Source organism: Mytilus edulis, chromosome 8, assembly GCF_963676685.1.
Source record: "Mytilus edulis chromosome 8, xbMytEdul2.2, whole genome shotgun sequence".
NCBI lineage: Eukaryota > Metazoa > Mollusca > Bivalvia > Mytilida > Mytilidae > Mytilus > Mytilus edulis.
In genome coordinates, this window is record NC_092351.1 from 2,330,126 (window position 1) to 2,353,959 (window position 23,834).

At 30.9% G+C, this 23,834-nt stretch overlaps 1 protein-coding gene and 1 long non-coding RNA gene across 6 annotated transcripts in view; one reads left to right on the forward strand and one right to left on the reverse strand.

Annotated features, from left to right (window-relative positions):
• LOC139484599 (uncharacterized) overlaps nt 1-6,022 on the reverse strand; it is a 231,826-nt gene extending 225,804 nt beyond the window's left edge. The window contains exon 1 of one of the 5 annotated variants that reach the window (XM_071268382.1): nt 5,729-5,996. The gene's annotated coding sequence lies outside the window, so the exon portion shown is untranslated. Of the gene's footprint in view, nt 1-5,728 lie in introns of all 5 variants that reach the window. The other 4 variants (XM_071268385.1, XM_071268383.1, XM_071268381.1 and 1 more) reach the window with 4 other exon arrangements.
• A 1,912-nt stretch (nt 6,023-7,934) lies between these two features.
• LOC139484576 (uncharacterized) lies at nt 7,935-18,968 on the forward strand. Its single transcript, XR_011655123.1, has 3 exons — nt 7,935-8,198; nt 13,592-13,675; nt 16,941-18,968. It is a non-coding gene; the product is annotated as an uncharacterized lncRNA (long non-coding RNA).
• The last annotated feature ends 4,866 nt before the right edge of the window (nt 18,969-23,834 follow it).

The following is a 23,834-nucleotide window of genomic DNA, read 5'->3' on the forward strand; positions in this document are numbered from 1 at the left end:
GAAACTGTTTACTTTTCCAAGCATTTCAATAATAAAAGAATACTATATAATTTCATTAAGTCGGAAATAGTGATCTCCAATTCTATTGTCTCATGAATACATCTAAATACCAAATCTAATCATAATGCATATGTCGATGCATTAGTAATACATTATAACAGTAATGAAATGAACTGTTAAATACCAAATTTAAATAAGCATATTTAAAAATAACATATACATGCAAAGCAAGAACATACGTGCAAACAAAGCATAAAGCACTTTCTAAAGCAGACAATACAATAAGCAAAACGCACATAGATTCAACATAACAAAACCTACCTCACAGGTATTTGTGAAGGCTTGAATACAATTAAAGTACGATCACATCAGGTTGATGCCGACATGGTGGATCATCAATATGGAATATACCTGCAGTACAAATATTAAATTCATAACTAACCTAATCTGCATATCAAAATAAGATAGTTATTATCTTTATAAATTTATGACTTTATTTAATATCTGAAATTATTATAAAACATTCATTCCATAAAATTCAATAGTTTAATCCATTTACTGAAATTTAGCTGTTTTATATAATTTACTGTTTTAACCATAAAAGCACAATTATTAAAGAGATTTAAAGTTCTTTTAAGTTTTCTATTGTTACACTTGCATATCACATTTACACATCATTCAAACATGCATTTATTCATAACATTCGTAAATCATGCATACATATAATTATAAGGATAGATAATTAATATATTAGTATCAGAAGAATAACTGACCTTATAAATAGGAAAACCAAACTCCAAATAGAATATAATATTACAATTTACTAGACAATGAAAATGGTGTCCATTACACAAAGTGACCATGTAGAAATGTAAAGTTCCCGCCAAAGAATTGACCACTAATCAATACCAATAAAACACAATTGAAACACCTGATAAAAGTCACACCTGAGCGAACCTGAAATATACACTCCGTATAGTTTAACCATACAACAATATAATACTACAGTATTACTTATATATAAAATACATATATCCTAAAATAACACTTTACCACACATGGACAAATAATTCTTTGATTGAATTTTCAAAGCAAAACAAATGACAGAAGTTGCTCATTCTTTCATACTGTAAAGTTTGATGTCTCTATTTTATAAAATTGAAATAAAATTTTGGGGTCACCGGCCATCCAAGCGATTTTTTGACCTCTGAAAATGAGTGCAAATAGGCTAAATATAGGGAAAACAGACATAAAATCTCTTTGATTGAATTTGCAGAGCAAAATAAATGACAGAAGTTGCTCATTATTTCAAACTGTAAAGCTTGATGTCTCTATTTTAAAAAATTGGAATAAAATTTGGGGGTCACCGGCCATCCAAGCGATTTTTTTACCTCTGAAAATGAGTGCAAATAGGCTAAATATAGGGAAAACAGACATAAAATCTCTTTGATTGAATTTTCAGAGCAAAATAAATGACAGAAGTTGCTCATTATTTCATACTGTAAAGCTTAATGTCTCTATTTCATAAAATTGAAATAAAATTTGGGGGTCACCGGCCATCCGAGAGATTTTTGACCTCTGAAAATGAGTGCAAATAGGCTAAATATAGGGAAAACAGACATAAAATCTCTTTGATTGAATTTTCAGAGCAAAATAAATGACAGAAGTTGCTTATTATTTCATACTGTAAAGCTTGATGTCTCTATTTTATAGAATTGAAATAAAATTTGGGGGTCACCGGCCATCCAAGAGATTTAATGACCTCTGAAAATGAGTGCAAATAGGCTAAATATAGGGAAAACAGACATAAAATCTCTTTGATTGAATTTTCAGAGCAACTAAATGACAGAAGTTGCTCATTATTTCATACTGTAAAGCTTGATGTCTCTATTTTAAAAAATTGGAATAAAATTTGGGGGTCACCGGCCATCCAAGAGATTTTTTGACCTCTGAAAATTAGTGCAAATAGGCTAAATATAGGGAAAACAGACATAAAATCTCTTTGATTGAATTTTCAGAGCAACTAAATGACAGAAGTTGCTCATTATTTCATACTGTAAAGCTTGATGTCTCTATTTTAAAAAATTGGAATAAAATTTGGGGGTCACCGGCCATCCAAGAGATTTTTTGACCTCTGAAAATTAGTGCAAATAGGCTAAATATAGGGAAAACAGACATAAAATCTCTTTGATTGAATTTTCAGAGCAAAATAAATGACAGCGGGGGCATCATCTGTGTCCCTTTGGACACATTCCCCATTTTTTTTTTTTAGAAGTTACTATTAATTAATATTAATTTTAACCATGACTGTATGACATTTTATATTTTAATATTTTATGATGGATTTAAATGAGTAGTAATTGTTGCATTAGAAATTTGAATTGAGATCATTGTTGGAATAGGGGAAAGGGGGAGGTAAAAAAAAATTTGGTGGGGGGGGGGGTCAATTTTTCTCATTTCATATTTCAGAAATTAAATCTAAATTTCTTCAAATATTTATTTTTTGAGAGGATTAATATTCAACAGCCAAAGTGAATTGCTCAATTTTAAGCCAAAAAAAATATTTTAAGTTCATTAGACCACATTCATTCTGTGTCAGAAACCTATGCTGTGTCAACTATTTAATCACAGTCCAAATTCAGAGCTGTATCCAGCTTTAAAAATGTGTCCATATTAGCCCAAACCGTTCAGGGTTTGAACTCTGCGGTTGTATAAAGCTGCGCCCTGCGGAGCATCTAATTAATATTGTGCTTAAACCATGATTGTGACAACATATGAAAAGTGTGAGCTGACAGTCTGCTAAGTTTTTATCCATAATTCTCATTCTGACTTTCTATCTGACAGGTTTTTATGTGTCAATATTTGTGTTTCAATATAAAGGAAGATGTGGTATGATAATTGATTGTTAATGAGGCGACTCTCTGTAATAGACCAAATGACACAGAAGTTAACAGCTACAGGTCAAAAGCCGTTATCGCATAGTTAGCTGTAAAAGGCCCTTCAATGACTAATGAAAAACAATTCAAATGAGAAAACTGAAGGCATTTTAATGTACAAAATGATGCCCCCAAAAAAATGTGACACAACAACAAAAGACAACCACTGTCTGAATTACAGGTTCATGTAATTGGGGTAGGCACATACATAATGTGATGGGGTTAATGTTTGAAGGTGACAACCCTTCCCCTTAACCTGGGACAGTGGTGTAAATTGGTACAACATATGGGTTTTATCAATTTGTATTATTCATTTGTGAACTCTGAATCTAGCAAAAAGTAGATTATCACAGATTTTGCAGAATGAGTTGTATGAATAGTCATGATAGTCAGGATTCTTGTCTTACAACCTTTATGAAGCAAGAAAAATGTGACGATGTTTGTATGTACATAAAAGTCTGTCATAAAATTAAAGATTTCAGTATATTCCCATTTTACAATATCTTTTGTAACTGATGATTTCAAATGTTATTTTTCTTTTCTACTGTAGGATAGTAAGTGGTTCAAATATACATGTATGCCTCTTGAGACTAAAATTACATGCAACAGAAATCAGCCCCAAAAAGCCAATGTTAATAACTACAGCTGTAGTATGCATTTTTAAATGTAAATACAATGTATGTGCTAGGGCCTAAATTGACCCTGAAATATTTCAAGTGTTTTTGACCTACATGTAAGACTTTTTAATACATAACGTACTATTAAATTATTACATGTAATATACTATGCCATTTGTAATTTCTTTTCTATTTAAAGTACAAATGGGAGGATTCAGAGGCGGCCCTGGGGAAAATTTGGTTAATAATATAAAGAATCAATGGAGCATGACCTGAGCGCGTCCCCTCTTAGGCAGTCAGTGAGCCCCCACTTATGAAAAATTCTGGATCCACCACTGGGATTATTTATTCAACAAAAACATTCACGAGTTTTAAATTACTGGGAAATATCACATGTTCATACAAGCCCCCCCCCCCCCCTTTTCATTAAAAAACCTCCTAAACATGCTAAAAGGCACATACTCATACATTTTTATAATTTTGACTTTTGAATAATTTTTATACATTCAACATGTCTGATACATGTACACATCTAATTAGTCTTTAAAAACATTTTGTCTATAATATATCTCTTATAATTGCCATGAAACTTGGTCTACAGGCTTTTAATTAAGTAAGCTCTGGTCACACAAAATTGGTTAAGATCGGTTAATTCCTACTATCCTATCACAAATGTATATAGAAACATAGTTAATTTATTATCCTTTGATTTTATCTTTATTTACAAAATATAGACTCTTGTGTGAACATTACACATCTTACAATTTTTTTTCATACACCTTTAAAAAATATGCCTTAACATGCTTAAAGAGGAAGTATTTTAAGAGTTGAAATTATACCGTAACTTTTGATCATGAATGGACCAGCTGAAAAAGGTTAAAAAATGTCTGAAGCCATCAAGAGAATATAACACCCACTTAGTGCAGGTGTAATTTTTAAAAGTTTGCATTTAATGTCTTTAACATGTTAAAGAAATGCACTTCAAATTACTCTGTAGAGACCTAACAAGCTTTTAAATCTAGAAAAAAATCATTTTATGACAAGACCCCTTTTCCTGTGTAGGTAGTAAAAGTTTTGTTTTTCTCTCATGAAGGTTCTGTAGGATCAAATATATTATAGGAGGGTCAGGAAAAGTTTAAAGAAAAGAGAATAATGCATGTAATGTTCACAATACATTTGTAAATAAAGAAAATGGACATACATGTAACAATGAAGAAAAACCGGGTGTTTAATTATAAGAATTACAGAAAAATGGAAAAAACAAAAAAATAAATAGAGATAAATGGTATAAAGAATTAGATAAAAATGAAATGAAGGACCCTCCATCCAGACCATCGGTAAGAAAGGTAGTTTTGTGAAATGATTCATTTTTAAAAATAATTTATACAGACTTTTACAGTCTAGATCCCGCTAACATGTTTAACCCCGCCACATTATTAATGTATGTGCCTGTCCCAAGTCAGGAGCCTGTAATTCAATGGTTGTCATTTGTTTATGTGCTACATATTTGTTTATGTGCTACATATTTGTTTTTCGTTCATTTTTTTATTTAAATAAGGCCGTTAATTTTCTCTGTCTATGCGGTATGGGCTTTGCTCAATGTTGAAGGCCATACGGTGACCTATAGCTGTTAATGTCTGTGTAATTTTGGTCTCTTGTGGATACATTGTAGTTGTTTTATTGGCAATCATGCCACATCTTTTTTTATATAGATGGGATATGTTCTAAATTTTAAGTGTGCATGCTTAATATTTAAACCAAAAATGTAACAACTGGAATCCGGGCAAAATCAACTTTATTCGCATTCGAATAATCCAAGTTTACAACACGAAAATTCTGTTTGCATATAAATGTATTTATATAAACCGCCTACTTTCATGAATCATGACCTTTTCTCCCAGAAACGCAAATGGTCTGAACCCTATGCAGATGACATTTCTCAGGTCCACAAATTTTCAAATCTATTACATGATAGAAGTACCATGAGCTATGTCTATGGTTAACTTACATGTATAATTGTATTTTCTGCCTGAAAAAGGGGGGGGGGTCATTGTTTTGTTGTTCGACACGGATATTTTTTTGAAATTATTTCCGCTATTTTTACGCTTACATATTATTTTTTCAGTGGTCGTGAATCGCTCTTTGATCATGTATATTCAATTCATTAGTACTTACTTTTCAGTTTAAATTTCCCCTGTTTATGATTTGTTTACATCCATCTTTCGCATGTTTGTCGGACCTTTTCTAGTGTAAGACAAGGGTGAAACTGCTTCATAAGCTACCAAATTGAAGATGGTTATCTGTAATTTCGATCTGCATTACAGTATTCATGAAAAGCAGTTCACGTGTTCGATTAATATGAGCTATTCTCTCTTCATTCTTCTCCTACGTCAAAACATGCTAAATATGGAATCCGGGTCCGTTCGCGCCCATTCAGGTTCGCACCCACTCATGTTCGCCCCCTTTCACGTTCGCACCCTACATGTTCGCACCCAAATTCCGTTCGCACCCCGCTACATGTTCGCGCCAAATTAAATTGGTTTTGTGTTTAATAACTTTGTAATCAAGTTTTGCAAGTGTATTCTTATAAGTATAATTGTTGTCATTGTCTCAAAATAAAGTGAGACAGCATTTTTATGTGTTGAATCATGATGTTTTGGATAGTATTTATTGTTAAAAAAAATGATAATACTTTCTTAATAAAGTGGAATTCTGTCAAAGTTTTATTTTGTGTTGAATAACAGTACTCTTAATCATGCTTTGGTTATTGTATTGCTATAACTATTACTTTGTTTCATTGACTTGTTTCAAAATAAAGTGAGATTCTGTCACTTCGGGTTTTTTTGTGTGTTGAATAAATTTTATCATGTTTTGGTAAATATACAACTCCTTGATAATAGTTACGGTATTGCTATATTTTATTGTTTCATTGTTTCAGATCAAAGGGATCAAGCTGTGTGTTTTTCATTTAAAATCTTCAATGTTTTACTCATACCAAGCTGTAAATACATTCAGTATTTACACCAAAGCGATTTAAAACAACAATCATGATTTTCCAATTATTCAACTGGAATTTGAATTAAAATTGGACGCGAACGTGTAGAGTGCGAACGGACCTTGGGTGCGAACGTGCGAGGTGCGAACGTGTAGGGTGCGAAAGTGTATTGGGCGCGAACGGACCTGATACCCCATATTTATTTTTAGAACGGAAGTAAAATTTCGACAATGACAATAGTAACAATAAACTTTATTAAGTTTTAAAATGGCATTTAAAAGTTATTCAACTCTTTCTCACTGTATTTGAATAAAAAAGATTATTTAAATGATCATATTTTACTGTTATGGAAAATTACGACAATGTACATCACTTACGATATCAATGCGCAACTTTATGCGCAGACGGCGCGAAAATTTAAACCCCCGAACTACCAGTCGGGTTTCAGAACTAAACATTCGTGTACTATTGCAATTACTAAATTAGTAGATGCATGGTTAGCAAATATAGATAATTGAGGGATAAACGGAGTTATATTTTTAGATTTAAAGAAAGCTTTTGATCTGGTTAATCATATAATTTTATTAAAAAAAAATTGAATATTATAATGTTTCAAATAGTACACTAGACTGGTTTAAGTCATACTTGTTTGAACGAAGCCAACAAGTTAAGGTCAATAACTCATGTTTAATACTAAATGCATAAAAAGTGGTGTACCACAAGGTTCTATCCTGGGCCCTATGTTATTTATTTTATATATCAATGATTTACCACTTAATATAGAGTGACATTCATTATTAAATTTATATGCAGATGATTCTACATTACATTGTAAAGGTAATGATGTAATTCAGTTAGCTTCTAACCTTCAAAATGATATTTATGTAATTGAAAACTGGTGTTAGCAAAATTGTATGAAATTAAATGCCAAAAAGTGTAAATCAATGATTATTGGTTCTAAACAAAGGCTTTGTTTAACTGAAAACATTTTAGATATCAATATTGCAAATGAACAAATAAAACATGTAGATTGTGAAAAACTACTTGGTTTATATATTCACAAAAACTTAAATTGGAATCAGCAAATAGATAAAATGTCAATTACTATATCAAATAGAATCAATTTATTACAAAAGATAAGAAAATATTTACCTATGCATATACGTATTATCTATTTTAATGCTTATATTCTGCCTTTATTTGATTAGTGTTGCAATATATGGGGAAGTTGTTGTGAAAGTGGAAGAAATAAACTTAATAAGTTATTAAAGAAATTTGCTAGGGTTATAGTAGAAGCTGACATAATGACATCATCCAGTCACCCCATCCAAAAACTATTTGCTTTATCAATAAGAAAGTTATTAGTGTTATTTGTCTTCTAGAAATAGTAACAACGTATACTGTATGTACGGTATAGTATGGTACAGTATGCTATTAGCTTATTACAACAGACTAAGTAAACAGGTGATTTGTTCCGGAACTAGGCCAGCATCCCTTTCCTGAGCTGCTTCGAATATTTGTACAAAAATAAATAATTTCTACGGCCATTACAGCATGTCGGATCAGCAAGAGTCAAGAGTAGATGAACAACAAAATCGGGACAGACTGGTAATGACGATGAAGATGGAAGAAGGCCAAAGAGTAATGGGTGTAAATGGTATATTTTTTGTTTTAGCTGCACTCGTAGACAGTCCTATACATGCTATAGATAATAAAATTAGAAAATGTGAGGCGTTCCAGAAAAAAATAAAATACTAGTTAGCCTTACCAGACTGAGATGTTAGTCTGTTTCCCGGCCGTTATTGAAATTGTGGACAATATTTGTTAATATATGTATATTCCGAATAGTCCACTCAATCTAAGATTTATCCTCAAACTAATTGCAACAGAAAATGTTTTAGTTATAATCTATAGCATTATGCCCTTTTTATATACACAGAAAAAAGTCCCATTAAATCTAACTTCACTTGAGGCAGGAACATGTTATATAATATGTTATATATACTAGATATACTGTTCCCAGCTTGAGAAAAACTCAAAATCAGCATTTTTAATTTCCTATGGAAATTAACATTAGAAGGGGAGATAACTCTTGCAAAAATAAGTATTTTTTTTGGTCAGATTTTGGTTGTTTTTCTTGAAATTTATGTAAAGTATGAAACTTAAATGGGGTTATAGGTTTGTATTTGACTAAATTATATAATCTTCTGCTCATGAAATGTACAAAACCTAAGTGTTATGGGTAGTTTTATTTTTTCCATGCATTTTTCATTTAAAAAATTGCAAATTTGAAGCTTTGTGACAATTTAGAAAAAGTAATGTGAAAATTTGGTATTGTTTACATCTGTATATTATATTTTTTCAGCAACTTACTTATCTAAAGAAACTTTAAACCACAAAAAAGAAGAATACATGCTTAATTTTTTTGATTAAATTTGAGATTCTTTACCTTGACACGTTGAAAAATTCAAAAAAGGGTCAACCAATGAATTATGAAATTAAGTTTATAGCTTGATAAAAGATATAAAACACCTTTAGAGTTGTTTGTTATACTCTAAAGACAGCTAAAAAAATCAAGAATCAATACATTCTGATGAATAGAAGCAGTAAAGTAATAACTTTCTATCAATTTTTATTCAAATTTCTGCCTTTCTTGCGAGAGTTATCTACTTTTTCAATGCAAATCTCCATAGGAATTTTAAATAGTGATTTTTTTAGTCTTCCCCAAGTTAGATTTGATGGGACTTATTTCTGTGTATATTTGGGGTATAATGCAAAAGATTAAAACTTAAAAATCTTCTGTTGCAATTACTTTAGGGTTAGGGTCAAATTTATGCTAGATTGACTGGACTAGAAGGCATACTGAATGTTTTACGGAAGGGACCAACTTATACTGGTCCAAATACAAAAGTCGTTGGACAAAAGTGAGTTCCCACTAAAAAATTGTCCTATCATTTCAACTAAAATCAATAATTTTCAATAAATTATTACCGAGCAACTGTATGAGCGATTTTTATACAGTTTTCAATATAAATTTATAAAGGGGCATAACTCAAGAACAGTTTTAGTGAAACCAACCAATGACAAACTTGATTTGTGTTTCTGGTTATATATTCAGCATAGTGTATGGAGTTTCATGAAATTTGGAGGAGACAAACTATAGTTAGAAAGCAGAAACTAAAAGATCAGAAATTTATGTTAAAAACAGGGGCACAACTCCTGAAGCCATCCAATTTTTAACTTGATCTGTGCTTTGTTGTAATAAGTATTGTGTATAATTTCCATACCCTACTTTTGATTAAACTAAATTTAAAGTTGAAAACAAAAACAGAAAAAAAAATGTTGCCTAGTTTTAATCCATCAACAAACCTGGCTGCTGCTGTTAAAATTATAGAACATGGGATTGAATGAAGTTTTTGGATCATATGATCTACTGGGATTTTAGCAAAAAATAATTTTAAATCCAAATCGCACAGCATCATGATAAAATATACTGTGGACCCATTGAATGATAACAAGAATGTGTCCAAAGTACACGGATGCCCCACTCGCACTATCATTTTCCATGTTCAATGGAATGTTAATTTGGGTAAAAAATCTAATTTGGCATTAAAGTTAGAAACAATTAAGTTTTCTTTTATAGTCAAATATATGAAATAAGGAGAAAAATTAAGAAAATGAGTATATAGTTGCTCTGCATCAGGGTATAATATCAGGATATACACAAACTGTATAGAAATAGGAAGATGTGGTGTGAGTGCCAACGAGACAACTCTCCATCCAAATAACCATTTATAAAAGTAAACAATTATAGTTCAATGTACTGCCTTCAACACAGTGCCTTGCTTCACACCGAACAACAAGCTCTAAAGGGCCCCCAAATTACTAGTGTAAAACCATTGAACCGGGAAAACTAACAGTCTAATATCCCTATTTCACAAATGTTTCAAGGCAAAATGTGTTTTTGAGATTCTATTCGGTCAGAATATGTCTTTTTTGCAATATTTCAGGGAAAATAGATATAGGAAGATGTGGTGTGAGTGCCAATGAGACAACTCTCCATCCAAATAACAATTTAAAAAAAAGTAAACCATTATAGGTCAATGAACACCCTTCAAAACAGAGCCTTGGCTCACACCAAACAACAAACCCAGTGTCTCGCCTACTTTTGCTGTAAACGGCAGGCTCAACAAAAATGAGGGAAAAAAATCAATAAAAATATTCCTCTTGATACTATCTTATGATTATAAGAAGCTTCTGTCCAAGTTTGGTAAAAATCTATGATAGTTAATGAATCTAATAAATGTTTTTAAAAAACTTTAAATGCAGACTGTATGTAATGTTAACTGGAAGAAAATCTAAGTCCATTTAAAAGTAAAATACAGAAAAAATGGAGTCATCTTTTTACAAAATTTACTTCTGGATACTATATATCTTATGATCATAAATAAGCTTCTGTCCAAGTTTGGTACAAACCCAGGATAGTTTAAGAAAGTCATTTAAAAAATTTCAAAAACTTTAACCACAGAGTGAATGTAATGTTTTCCCGCAGAAAAAATAAGTCCATTTAAAAGTAAAATACGGAAAAAATGGATTTATTTTTTCACAAAATTTACTTCTGGATACTATCTTATGATCATAAACAAGCTTCTGTCGAAGTTTGGTACAAACCCAGGATAGTTTAAGAAAGTTATAAAAATTCTAAAAACTTTAACCACAGAGTGAATGTTATGTTTTCCCCGCAGAAAAAAACAAAGTCCATTTATAAGTAAAATACGCAAAAAATGGAATTTTATTTTCACAAAATTTACTTCTGGATACTATCTTATGACCATAAACAAGCTTCTGTCCAAGTTTGGTAGAAATCCAGTATAGTTTTAGAAAGTTATTAAAATTTCAAAAACTTTAACCACAGAGTGAATATTCCTGGACACCGACGACACCCGACGACGACAGAATTTAGGATCGCTTAGTCTCGCTTTTTCGACTAAAGTCGAAGGCTCGAGACGACAAAAAGGAGAAACATTAGAAACACATACAAATTACATGTAAATTACATAAACAAACGGCAACTACTGTACATCAGATTCCTGACTTAGGACAGGTGCAAACATTTGCAGCGGGATTAATAGTTTTAATGGTATGAAAAGTATGAAATTGCAAAAAATAAGAGCACATATAAAAAGTCCACTATTGTTTGTCCCCTAGTTTTACATTACATGTATCATTCTTTGTTACCGGTAAACTTTTCTTTCAAAATCTCCTCTTATTACAATGTAGTCCCTAAATAAAAAAAATCCATGTGGATTTTTGATGGATTCCAGGTGGTGTTTTTTTTACAGGGAATCCGTTTGAGGTCCCCCTTTACGCCTAGAAACTTTCTTACATGGGTTCCAGACATATTCAAGTAGGAATAGAGCCAAAATATGCGCCTATATTGGAAGGAAAAAATCTGTTCTATAACAGGGAAATATAGCACTTGAAAATATTCAACCTAAAGAGGCGGAAAATATTTCCACTTGAAAAGGAAAAAATATTTGTGCCTATAAAGATGGAAATTATTTCTGCATGATAAAGGTTAACATTTTGAGTTTAAGGCTTTTATCCATTTTTTAAATTAAAAAAAAACGATTTTTGTAATGATTAACATAAGAGTCACAATTAATGTTTCAATGTCTTTTTAAAGTTTATAAGATGATGTTTGGTCAACTTCTGTGCCAGTATCAATAACGCTTCATGAAGGCACAAGAAATCTGTTTTACCAAACCTGCACTTTATGACTAATATCTCAAAAACTATAATAACTACCCTGAAAATTTAAGAAAAATATTTTGAGTTGCCCCAGAGATATTGTTCAACAGGAAAATATCAATTCTAGTCAATTAAAATTGGAATTTAATACAGTTGGCCATGCTGCCACATACTATTGCAAACTCACAATCTGAATGTTGACAGGCTTTTAATTGAAATGTTGAAATTGTAAATTACTTACTAACTTATTCAGCAACTTGGCTCCCCCTCCCATTGTTTTGAAAACCATAGCTGTTTATCCACCAATGTCTTTTCTAAATATATCATATAAACTCCACCTATATTTCTTTTTCAGTGATTGAAGTCTGATCCAGTTTTAAATGGTGTAACATCAACCTCACTTTTATTACTTGTTTTCTGAAGGCTGATCAAGTATAGATATCAGCCTCATGCAACTATATTGTTAGTTTGACCATGTTTGATGAATGCTAATCCAGGTTTTAATGGTCGTATTTCAACTTTACTTATATTCTTATTTTGCGGAAGGCTTATCCAGGTTGAAATTGTGGTTCATCATCCTCTCCTTTATAATATATTACTTGTTTTATGTAGGCTGATCCATTTAAAAACTGTAGCTTATCAACCTAGTATATGCCTGTTTTATAAACGGTATATCAATTATAAAATGGGAAATTACATGTATCAGCCTTTCAGGTTTCAAGACTGATACTGTATAAAATGGAGGTTTATCATTCCTTCCTATATAATTGCTTGTATTGTAGATATAAAATGTATATATGTAGTCTGAAATAGCTGCTTATCAACCTCACTTAAGCATGTTTAGTTTCTTGTTTTTTTTGATTGATCTAGTATTAAATAGAAGTTTTTCAATGTCAACTATATTGCTAGTTTTATGAAGGCTGATCCAATGGAAACTAATGGTTGATCAAATTTATAGCTTGTTTTATAATGGTTGATCCTGTAGAAAATTGTGGTTAATCATTTTTACCTACATGTATATTGTTGGTTTAATGAACAATCCTTCAGAGACCTCACCTTATTTCTATACACAGTTTATAAAGCAATCATTCCCCAAAAAAATATCGTAGATGGTATATTAACTTTAAGGTATAAAACCATCAGGGTTATACCACTTTTTTCATTACCCTACAATTTGAAGACCTTTTTATATAAGGACTTTTCACTTCAAATAAAAAATTACTTATTTAAACTTTCAGGATATTAGTTTTACTGTACTCGCATGTAGTATAAACGTATATTATATTTTGCAGATAACATGCTGGATTGAAAATGAGGACTTGTTTGGTGGAAGAATTTACCAAGGAAAATAAAGAATTCTCCAGTCATTGCAAAAGGTTAATTTACAGCTGTAGTTTTTTTTTTTAAATCTTGTTAAAAAAAAATGGTTTCATAAAAAATGAATGAATTTACACTGTATGGATAAAGGTGTTTGCTAGCCTGTGTGTCTTTCTAAACACTCTACATACATACATATCACTACTTTGTATATATATACCAACACTATATATTGAACACCATTCTGTATATCACCAATCTGTAAACTTATCAACATTTTGAAAACTAATCACCACACTGTATAATTTCATATCTATATCTATATCTATCACCACTATGTATATTTATCTCAACTCTCTCTATCATAACTATGTATGTCTTTCAACAATTGTAAATTTATCTCAACTCTATATCTATTACCAATATGTAAACCTCTCTATATTTTCACCACTATGTCTCTATATCTATCACCACTATGTTTATATATCCCCATTTTGTATATTTAGCTCAACTCTCCATATCCATCACCAATATATATATATTTTACCACTTTGTATATTTATCTCCACCCTATATCTATCACCACTATGTTTATATATATCCCCATTTTGTATTTTTATCTCAACTCTCTATATCTATCACCACTATGTCTCTATATCTATCACCCCTATGCTTATGTATCCCCATTTTGTATATTTATCTCAAGTCTATATCTATCCCCATTTTGTTTATTTATCTCAAATCTTTATCTAACACCACTATGTATATCTATCACCACTTGTTTATTTATCTAATCTCTATATCTATCACCACTTTGTTTATTAATCTCAACTCTATATATAACACCACTTTGTTTATTTATCTCAAGTCTATATCTATCACCACTATGTTTATATATCCCCATTTTGTATATTTAGCTCCAACTCTCTGTATCTATCACCAATATGTATATTTTCACCACTTTGTATTTTTATCTCTGACTCAACCCTATATCTATAACCACTTTGTATATCTGTCCCCATTTTGTTTAATTATCTCAACTCTTTATCTAACACCACTGTTTATATATCCCCGTTTTGTTTATTTATCTCAAGTCTATATCTATCCCCATTTTATTTATTTATCTCAACTCTGTATCTAACACCACTATGTTTATCTATCACCACTGTGTATATCTATCACCACTATGTGTATCTATCACAACTTCTAGATTTATCTCAACTCTATATCTATCACCACTATGTTTATATATCCCCATTTTGTATTTTTCTCTCAACTCTCTTTATCTATCACCAATATGTATATCTTTCACCACTTTGTTTATTTATCTCATTTCTTTATATCTATCATCTTTGTTTATTTATCTCAATTATATATCTATCACCACTATGTATATTTATTTAGACTTGTATATGTATCTCAACTTTATATCTATCACCACTTTGTTTATTTATCTCAACTCTATATATCTATCACCACTATGTATATCTATCACGACTTGTATATGTATCTCAACTTTATATCTAACACCACTATGTATATCTGTCACCACTTTGTTAATTGTTTATTTATCTCACCTCTATATCTATCATTGTCATGGAATTGAAGTTCCTTCATAATACAAGTTCCAAAAGGAAACATTATTCTGGAATATTATTTCCACAGGAATAAATATAACAGTATATGTTCCTAATGGAATAAATGGTATAGAATATTTATAGGTATATCAATCACTCCTCTGTTTATCTATCACCCTTTGTATATCTAAAACCTCTTCTTATTTTTACTAAAATTATGTGTTTCTATCACTACTCTATATATCTACAACCCCACTCTATATTTGTCATTTCTTTGTAAATCTATCACCACTTTGAATATCTATCACCACTATGTATATATATATCTGTCCCACCACTATATAGGTGTCCCTCCTTTTATATCTGTCACCACTTTGTATTTATTTAACATTTAAATTATATTTCACCACCTTGAATATCTATGTATTTGGCAAAACTTTTAGGAATTTTGGATCTCAATGCTCTTCAACTTCGTTCTTTATTTGGCTTTTTTTTTTAATTTTTATAACTTTTTTGGATTCGAGCATCACTAATGAGTCTTTTGTAGACAAAACGAGCATCTGTCGTATATATAAAATTTAGTCCTGGTATCTATGATGAATTTATTTATTCACCATTCTGTATACTTGTCACTTCTCTGTATATATACCTATCCCCACAATGTATATCTTTTACCACTTGTATATTTATCTCAACTCTATATCTATCTCCACTTTGTATGTTTATCTTGACTCTATATCTAACACACTATGTATATTGTTCACCAATTGTAAGTTTAGCTCAACTCTATATCTATCGATCACCACTAAGTATGTCTATCCCCATTTTGTTTATTTATCTCAACTCTATATCTATCCCCATTTTGTATATTTATCTCAACTCTATATTTATCACCACTATATATATTTATCTCAACTCTCTATACATGCTATATCTATACCCATTTTATTAATTTATCTCAAGTCTATATCTATCATCACTTTATATATTAATCACCACTTATACATAAACCTTAACTCTATATCTATCACCACTTTGTTTATTAATCTCAACTCTATATATGCACCACTATGTTTATATATATCCCCACTTGTATATATAACACCACTTTGTTTATTTATCTCAAGTCCATATCTATCACCACTATGTTTATATATCCCCATTTTGTATATTTATCTCAACTCTCTATATCTATATCACCACTTTGTTTATCTCAAATCCAACCGTATGCATATTGTGTAAAAGTTCGCAAACGGTCCAGACTGTACATGTACAGCCCAAATTATCCTTTGGTCTGGAACATATGTATAAATATCAAATAAAAATCCAGTGGGCTAAAAACAAAACACAAATTGTCTTACATAATCAATGTTATTATCTGCACAGCCCTTGAATTAAAAGAGGATTTTTTTTTTAAACATTAAGAGACGCTTAATCACACTTGAGATTTTTTTATTTTACTGTCAAGCTATAAAAGATGTTTAAGGACTTTAAGTAATATATTAAATTATACTTGGTAAAATATTCTTAAACCAAAAAAGGTATTTTTGGCAACATTCCCAAGCAGGAAGATCAGAGAAAGACACAGCTTCAACTTAAGTTTTGAACACATCATTGGAAAAGTCAGTCATCTAGTGCAGATGTTAACAGATCAGTTCAAACTTATTTCTTTTTCATTTTAACATGAATGCTTATTCTATTAATTGAACTATATTTTGTGCACTTACATGAATCAATGTTATTTTAGGTTCACCAATATATCTTAGTGATCCTTAGTGGTTGCAATACAAGTGTCAAAGATTGAAGGACAAGAATGACTTTAAAGAACAGAGAAGACTTGCACTTAATATTTAGTTTTGCTTTATATTTTATGACTATGACAGAGTTGTGTAAAATTCATGTAATGTATTGTTCTAATATATCTGTTTTGGTAATTACTCATTTTAAAAATGTTGTAGATGTTTATAATCATTTTCCTTCTTGAGTATCATTAACATTTACTATATAAAGTTTTAAGTACCGTTACTTTGTTTTGGGTTTTTATTTTATAAGATTAAGATGTTTTTCTTGAGTACTAGTACCTTGTAGGTATGAACTGTGTTGTTTCTTACTTGATATGTGTAGTATTAATCTTTTCCCCCCAATTGCATTTAACTTTGAAAAAACATAATTTTATCATTTATACCATAACAATATAAATGCCTATCTAAATAAAACTTAGAGAACCTTGGCATAAATAAAAACAAATTTCTAAAAGACATTAGATTATGAAGACTTAAGATGACATCATACATACGAAGAAACTTTGGAAAGTGTCACACCAGTGATTCTTTTTGTATAATTCTGGTATTCAAATACTTTAAATTTCATTTTTTATTGGGTATTTTCTTCATTGTATAGAGAGTGCATTCATCATTAGATTAATATTCCCCACAATGTGATTTGTATATGTATTTGTTGTAAATACAGAAAAACATACATAATGATTATGATATGCTAATACTTCATTATAACAAATAATTTTACTTTTAATTATGATGAATATTTAAACTGAATTGACTATTTATATGTCATGCCCCTTGATTGTTGCCTTTTGTGTTGAAAAACAAAAAGTATTCAAAGGACCTTGAGTAACTAGACAGAAAGTCAAAGAGTCATAAATAATTCATTTACAATTATTTAAATGTATAAATTATTGTCTTTTTCTAAGATATATTGCTTATGCATTATTAATTTTCGAAAATGGTAAATTGGTTAATAAATTTGTTTGGTTTATAATAGATTAGAATATATTAAAAAAAATGTCTGTATTAGTCTTCCTATTCAAAAAGAATTCTCTCAAAAATACATTGTGACCTCTTACTCTTTTTTTTTAATTAGTAACTTTTTTGTCTACTTCTTTTATACCATAATATTATGCATGATAAGTATGAATTTTACATGACGCATGTCACATATGTATGGATAATTAGTCCCCTACTGATGAAGTCGAAGTATACTTTAGGTTTGATCTGTCAGTCCTGCAAATCAGTTTAATTTCCGCACTATTTTTCTTCATGCTTGAAGATATTGATTTGATATTTGGTAGATTGTCTTATCATGACATGCTACAGATCACAATCATATTTTGTTCTGAGGCTGCTTTTTTTTTAGAGTTATCCTTCGATTTAGACTTTTTAAATAATCAATTTTCCACACTTCTTTTTTTGTCATTTTTAAAGATATTGATTTGATGATTAGTATATAGTTTTATCATGACATTGTTACAGTTCAAGTTTGAATTTTGTTCTGATTTGTGCAGAGTTATGGCTCTTGAACTTAGAAATATCAATAAAATAATTAGTTTACGGCACTCTTTCGTCGTGCTAGAAGATATTGATATGATAATTGGTTTATATTTTTATCATCACAAGTTACAGATCAAGATTGAATTTTGTTTTGGTCTGATGATTTTCTGCAGAGTTATATTCCTTGAACTTAGAAAATTCACATAGATAATCAGTTATCAAAACTTTTTTCATCATGTTTGAAGATATTGACTTGATATTTGTTTACACCATGACATGTTATAGATCAAGTTAGAATTTTGTTCCAATACAGTGAATTCTTAACACTAGGTGACTATGTAGGGACTATTGCCATGCAATACTCACAGAATGCTTGTTTTCTTTAATATTTTATAAACTTTATTTAGGTATTACTGATAATTTATTCAATTACCTATATGCAAATTTAGAAAATTAGAAGATTTATAATAAAAGAACAAAATTGATTAGATATGTTTTGATTGATATTTTTTAATCCAATATGTATATTTAAAGGAAAGTTGGTGTCTAAATATATAACTTTTATTATATATAAAACAAAAGAAGAAGAAGAGAGAAAATTTCTTACACAGGGTCATATTCAAAGTCCCATTTCCTGTAAAAAGCAGGAATTGAGAGCTAATATAAGGCCTATTATGGACTGTATTGCAGCTAAGCATGTGTGAAATTATATTTCATTAAAAGAAGACTACAATATATTCACTAAGTAAAAAATGATTTTCATTTGAATAACATACATACTCAGTGGCGGATCCAGAAATTTTCATAAGTGGGGGCCCACTGACTGACCTAAGAGGGGGCCCGGTCCAGTCACGCTTCAATGATTTCCTATATAAGCAACCAAATTTTTTCCCAAAAAGGGGGGGCCCGGCCCCCCCCCCTAAATCCGCCTCTGATACTATAAGGAATAGGATAACTATATTTGGTATATGGGTTTCTTGCAATGTCTACATGTCCATCAGACAGGGTTCATATGTGCTTGACCTCATTTTATGTTTAAAGTTATATGTTAAGTTTCATTCCTCAAACACTTGAAGCAGTAGGTCAACTATATGGTGTGTATATAATCTTTGTAAGGTGTGTGTGTGTCTGGCAGGATTTATCTGAAATGTGAATTGTCTGTGATACTTGTAGTGAAACCTAAATCTACAAGACTCCTAAGATCATTGGTCTGTAAAGCAGGTGAGACCTTTCAGTTTGTGTACTGTTGTGTGTTTTTAGAAGTCAAATATGGTTTGTTTGTCTATGAAGTGTACTTATACTGTAAATATACAGGCACGTAAATAAAGACCTTGGCCTTAATTTAGTTAAAAATAGATAATATGAAAGATGTGAGGCATGTACACAAAACAACTCTTAAATAAATAGTTGATGAAATATATACGAAAATGTACACAATACAAATGCACATGGAAATTAATATAATTTACCCATAGCAAACCATAGTATGCATTGTCTGAGGTTATGATATAAAATTTGTAAGTAGTGTTTGTGGTTCTTAGATAAGTCTGTAAGTATTGCATATGGTTCCTAGATGCCATCTATAATAAGTATTGTCTGTGGTTCTTAAATACAGTCTGTAAGTATTGTCTATGGTTCTTAGATACAGTTTGTAAGTATTGCCTATGGTTTTTAGCTACAGTCTGTAAGTATTGTCTGTGGTTCTTAGATACAGTCTGTGGTTCCGTAAGTATTGTATGTGGTTCTTAGATACAATTCGTAAGTATTGTCTGTGGTTTTTAGATACAGTCCGTAAGTATTGTCTGTGGTTCTTAGATACAGTCCGTAAGTATTGTCTGTGGTTCTAAGATACATTATGTAAGTATTGTCTGTGGTTCTTAGATACAGTCCGTAAGTATTGTCTGTGGTTCTAAGATACATTCTGTAAGTATTGCCTATGGCTCTTAGATACAGTCCGTAAGTATTGTATGTGGTTCTTAGATACAATCCGTAAGTATTGTCTGTGGTTCTTAGATACAGTCCGTAAGTATTGTCTGTGGTTCTAAGATACATTCTGTAAGTATTGCCTATGGTTCTTAGATACAGTCTGTAAGTATTGTCTGGTTCTTAGATACATGCCGAAAGTATTGCCTGTGGGTCTTAGATACAGTCCATAAGTATTGTCTGTGGTTCTTAGCATGCTTAGATACATGCCATAAGTATTGTCTATGGTTCTTAGATACAGTCTGTAAGTATTGTCTGTGGTTCTTAGATACATGCCGTAAGTATTGCCTGTGGTTCTTAGATACAGTCCATAAGTATTGTCTGTGGTTCTTAGATACATGATGTAAGTATTGCCTGTGTTTCTTAGATACAGTCTGTAAGTATTGCCTGATGTTCTTAGATACAGTCCGTAAGTATTGTCAGTTATTCTTAGATACATGCCATAAGTATTGCCTGTGGTTCTTAGATACAGTCCGTAACTATTGTCTGTGGTTCTTAGATACAGTCCGTAAGTATTGTCTGTGGTTCTACGATACATGTCGTACGTATTGCCTGTGGTTCTTAGATACAGTCCGTAAGTATTGTCTGTGGTTCTTAGATACATGCCGTAAGAATTGTCTGTGGTTCTTAGATACAGTCTGTAAGTATTGCCTGAGATTCTTATAATAAGTCTGTAAGTAGTGTCTGCGGTTCTTAGATACAGTCTGTAAGTATTGTCTGTTATTCTTAGATACATGCCATAAGCATGATAAGTTTTGCCTGTGGTTCTTAGATACAGTCTGTAAGTATTGTCTGTGGTTCTAAGATACATTCCTTAAGTATTGCTTGTGGTTCTTAGCTACAGTCTGTAAGTATTGTCTGTGGCTCTTAAATACAATCTGTAAGTATTGCCTATGGTTCTTAGATACAGTCTGTATGTATTGCCTATGGTTCTTAGATACAGTCTGTAAGTATTGTCTTGGGTTCTAATATACAGTCTGTAAGTATTGTCTGTGGTTCTTAGTAACAGTCTGTAAGTATTGTATTTGGTTCTTTGTTACAGTCTGTAAGTATTGTATTTGGTTCTTTGTTACAGTCTGTAAGTATTGTCTGTGGTTCTTTGTTACAGTCTGTAAGTATTGTATTTGGTTCTTTGTAACAGTCTGTAAGTATTGTATTTGGTTCTTTGTTACAGTCTGTAAGTATTGTATTTGGTTCTTTGTTACAGTCTGTAAGTATTGTCTGTGGTTCTTTGTTACAGTCTGTAAGTATTGTATTTGGTTCTTTGTAACAGTCTGTAAGTATTGTATTTGGTTCTTTGTTACAGTCTGTAAGTATTGTATTTGGTTCTTTGTTACAGTCTGTAAGTATTGTCTGTGGTTCTTTGTTACAGTCTGTAAGTATTGTATTTGGTTCTTTGTTACAGTCTGTAAGTATTGTATTTGGTTCTTTGTTACAGTCTGTAAGTATTGTCTGTGGTTCTTTGTTACAGTCTGTAAGTATTGTATTTGGTTCTTTGTAACAGTCTGTAAGTATTGTATTTGGTTCTTTGTTACAGTCTGTAAGTATTGTATTTGGTTCTTTGTTACAGTCTGTAAGTATTGTATTTGGTTCTTTGTTACAGTCTGTAAGTATTGTCTGTGGTTCTTTGTTACAGTCTGTAAGTATTGTATTTGGTTCTTTGTTACAGTCTGTAAGTATTGTATTTGGTTCTTTGTTACAGTCTGTAAGTATTGTCTGTGGTTCTTTGTTACAGTCTGTAAGTATTGTATTTGGTTCTTTGTTACAGTCTGTAAGTATTGTATTTGGTTCTTTGTTACAGTCTGTAAGTATTGTCTGTGGTTCTTTGTTACAGTCTGTAAGTATTGTATTTGGTTCTTTGTAACAGTCTGTAAGTATTGTATTTGGTTCTTTGTTACAGTCTGTAAGTATTGTATTTGGTTCTTTGTTACAGTCTGTAAGTATTGTATTTGGTTCTTTGTTACAGTCTGTAAGTATTGTCTGTGGTTCTTTGTTACAGTCTGTAAGTATTGTCTGTGGTTCTTTGTTACAGTCTGTAAGTATTGTATTTGGTTCTTTGTTACAGTCTGTAAGTATTGTCTGTGGTTCTTTGTTACAGTCTGTAAGTATTGTATTTGGTTCTTAGTTACAGTCTGTAAGTATTGTATTTGGTTCTTAGTTACAGTCTGTAAGTATTGTATTTGGTTCTTTGTTACAGTCTGTAAGTATTGTCTGTGGTTCTTTGTTACAGTCTGTAAGTATTGTATTTGGTTCTTTGTTACAGTCTGTAAGTATTGTCTGTGGTTCTTTGTTACAGTCTGTAAGTATTGTATTTGGTTCTTTGTTACAGTCTGTAAGTATTGTCTGTGGTTCTTTGTTATAGTCTGTAAGTATTGTATTTGGTTCTTAGTTATAGTCTGTAAGTATTGTATTTGGTTCTTTGTTACAGTCTGTAAGTATTGTATTTGGTTCTTAGTTATAGTCTGTAAGTATTGTATTTGGTTCTTTGTTACAGTCTGTAAGTATTGTATTTGGTTCTTTGTTACAGTCTGTAAGTATTGTCTGTGGTTCTTTGTTACAGTCTGTAAGTATTGTATTTGGTTCTTTGTTACAGTCTGTAAGTATTGTATTTGGTTCTTAGTTATAGTCTGTAAGTATTGTCTGTGTTTTTAGTAACAGTCTGTAAGTATTATATATGGTTATTATATACATTATATACAGTCTGTATGCATTGATTCTGGTTCTTTTATGATGTCTGCTTGTATACTTGTTTTACATGTATAGTATGAAAGAGGTACGAAAGATACCAGAGGGAGAGTCAAAGAACCTCGTCAAACTCATAGATTGAAAATAAACTGACATCGCCATGGCTAAAATTAAAAGACAAACAGACAAAAATAATACTAGTAGTACAGACGAAAGTACTGTTAAAGGACCGATAAGTAAATATATATTACCTACGAGTAATACAAGTAACTGCAATTACATGTTTAAAATGATTGAAACAAACGTGATGCAGGTGTCGCATAGCTGTATACATGTATATATATTTTTCCAAATCATTGAAACATAATTCTTTTGTATTGGAAAAATACCGTTCAAACGGAAATACAGACAGACACGGTGCTCTAACTATTAAGCTTTAAGGGTATAAAGATTGTTTTTTTTTTCTCCTAGAAAGTATTATTCCATTTTTTTTAATCGAAATCATTCTAGTGGAGGGATACAGGAGGCTATTTCCTATCAAAAAATATGTAATACAAGTACGTCTGAGTCAGTGACAACTCTACAACAGATGTATCCATCGGATAATCAGCAATGATGGTGATACATGGCTGTGTACATTATGTATATACAACTCGTCTAAATATCAACCCAACAATGTTAAATCT